Below are 3,130 nucleotides of genomic sequence, written 5' to 3'. Positions count from 1 at the left end.
GTAAAGTTAGTACCTTGATCGGTAAGAATTTTATCCGGCGTACCGTGTTCTACTATTATTTTGGTCACGAATGCTTTCGCGACGGTAGCCGCTTCTTGATTATCTATAGGAATAGCTTTACTGAATTTAGTTAAGTTGTCCTGGAAGGTCAGGATATATTTATTTCCATTGGTTGTGACAGTTAATGGCCCTACGATATCTAATGCACATTTTTCAAACGGTTTCGTAGGCGTGTCTGTAATTACTAATGGCATCTTCGTCTTTTTACTTAATTTGTTCTTTTGGCAATATTCACATTTGCTTATGTATTCTTCGACGTCTCGAGTAATGCCTCTCCAGTTATGTAGTAATCGGATACGGTTCAGTGTCCGCGCGACCCCCTGATGCCCCCCTAACGGAGCGTCATGATACTCGTATAGTATGCGGCGTTTCTCCTCAGCCGTATATTCTTTAATTGTTTTTTCCTCTTCTTCTTCTTCTTGCCGTCCTTCTTCCTCCGGATGGATGAGATTGACGTGTGGGTCTTCCGTAACTGAATTTCTGCTTAATGCATCGGCATTTGTGTTGCATTTGCCTTTTTTGTGTACGATTTTATAATCGTACTACGCTAATTTTAGTCGCCATCTAATTAATCTAGATCCTGGATCCGTGACATTGAATAGTCAGATTAATGGTCTGTGGTCTGTCACAATGGTAAACGTTGTGCCACATAAATATGGTCGAAAATGTTTCACGGCCCATACTATAGCTAATAGTTCCTTTTCCGTCGTGCTATAGTTTTGTTCGGCTTTATTCAAAATTCTACTAGCATAAGCAATCGGTCGGTCTCTGCCTACGGGACCTTGTGATAATACGGCTCCAATTGCATGATCGGATGCGTCAGTCGTTACTAAGAATTCACGAGAAAAATCCGTGTAACTTAGTACGGGTGCCGACGTGAGTTTTGCCTTTAATAATTTGAACGCGTTTTGCTGTTCCATACCCCATTCAAATTTTACTCCCTTTTTGGTTAAACTCGTAAGAGGTTTTGCAATTTTAGAAAAATCTTCAATGAACTTCCGGTAATATCCGGCCAATCCGATAAATAATTGCACATCCTTGATTTTTCTTGGTATAGGAAAATTGTTTACAGCATTTAATTTGCTTGGATCTAGTCGTATTCCATTTTCAGTAATTATATGACCCAGATAAATTACTTCCTTTCTAAGGAAATTGCACTTGTCGGGCTGTAATTTTAGATTATGTTTTCGTAAACGCTGCATTACTTCAATCAGGCGTTTATTATGTTCTTCCAAATCTCACAAACACGGAAGAACCGTGTTATGGGAAACGTATTGTCGCAGAGATGCTCAACATTAAAAAACAGCAAAACAGTCTTAACCTACAAACAGACACATTAGATCTACATGAAGCATATATTCCTATTATAAACAAGATATGACTTTGCATTACCAAAATCTTAAACATTATAGTTTTGTACGTCGAGTTAGTTGGACGGTTATAAAAGTTTTATATTTGGAACGACTTGCATTTGCAATGTGTTAACAAAATATGATTTTGATCGTCACCGAATTTTAATAAATGACTCTTTTAACGACATGGATTACTCGAGGGTGAGTTTTTTGTCAGAGGGACAATTGCTTGTCACATTATTTTATTAATATAACGTTAATTTTTCTGTCCTTATTATTACCACAGGGATACATCACAAACGATCTTCCAATCGCTTGATGAGCTAAATTGTTCTCTCTGTGGAAATACTCAACGTTTTAGAACATATCAATCCATCATAGTTTTTTTCTTGTTTTTTCTGCGTTAACTAAAGATGTTTTACTGCGTTAATTAATATTTATATGTACATCTGAGGATGGCTCGAATATGCAGCCGAAACGTTATGGTTTGACTTCTGTTTGCGTGCGCATTTATAGTGTGAATTTTAGTTTATTGTTATTTCATTTTAATTTATAATATATTAAATGTTTTGTTAGTTCACACATATAATATTGACTCTTAATTGCCTTTTTATTTCATTGACAATTTTCAATGAAACAGTCTATAGTATTGGTTACAGGTGTTTGAATAAATTGGATAGATTTATTAAAGTACTTAAAGATAGAAAAGAAAAAGGTAATAGTAATAATGTTGTATATAAGATTCCATGTGAGAACTGTAATGACTTATGTAGGACAGACAAAGAGGAAATTAAGTACTAGAGTAAATGAACATATAAATAATAGAAAACTTGATGCATCTAGACATTCAGTTTTAACAAACCATGCATTAGAGTGCAAGCATGTCTTTGACTGGAAGAATACGAAAATTATGGACTCCGAATCTAATTATAATAAGAGATTAATATCAGAGACATTACATATAAAAGAATAGTTAAATGGTATTAATTTGAAAAAGGAGACTGAATCTCTCGATGACATATATGTTCATTTGCTTAAACGTGTTTCTGACGATGGATAGAAATGTAAACATGTGGGTGGGGTGGAGGGGGGTCTGGTTGACTGGATATGTATTGAATCTTTGTCACTAACGTGTGACCATCTGCACAGTTAGGACATTTAGTGTGGTCGTAGTAATTTCGGATGTCTTAAGAGGAAATTGGTTTCATCTGTTAAGGGGTTTTTTACGGCTGATGAGGACTCTGTGAAGTCGAAACGTACCGTATATTGATGTTATCATTACAATAAATTTATAGATATATTTAACAACCATTATTGCTCAATTTATTCTTGACCTGGGAGGTTTATTGTTAATTTTAATTTGTTAATTTATTTGAGCTGTTTATAATTCAATTTAAATTTATGTATATACATATTAAAATTGAAATATTGAAATTTAGAGATACGTTCGTCGTCGAGGAAATATAAGTGTCTACGTGTTTGATTTCGAGGAAGTAAGTGTCTAGGTGTTCGCCTTCGAGGAAGTGGGTGTCTACGTGTTCGTCTTCGAGGAAGTGAGTGTCTAGGTGTTCGCCTTCGAGGAAGTGAGTGTCTAGGTGTTCACCGTCGAGGAAATGGATGTCTAGGTGTTCGCCGTCGAGGAAGTGGGTGTCTACGTGTTTGATTTCGAGTAAGTGAATGCCTAGGTGTTTGCCTTCGAGGAAGTAAGTGTCTAGGTG

This window comes from Cyphomyrmex costatus, unplaced genomic scaffold, assembly GCF_001594065.2.
Source record: "Cyphomyrmex costatus isolate MS0001 unplaced genomic scaffold, Ccosl1.0 scaffold1547, whole genome shotgun sequence".
Taxonomy (NCBI): domain Eukaryota; kingdom Metazoa; phylum Arthropoda; class Insecta; order Hymenoptera; family Formicidae; genus Cyphomyrmex; species Cyphomyrmex costatus.
The sequence above is the reverse complement of the archived record's forward strand: the minus strand, read 5'-3'. Positions refer to the sequence as shown.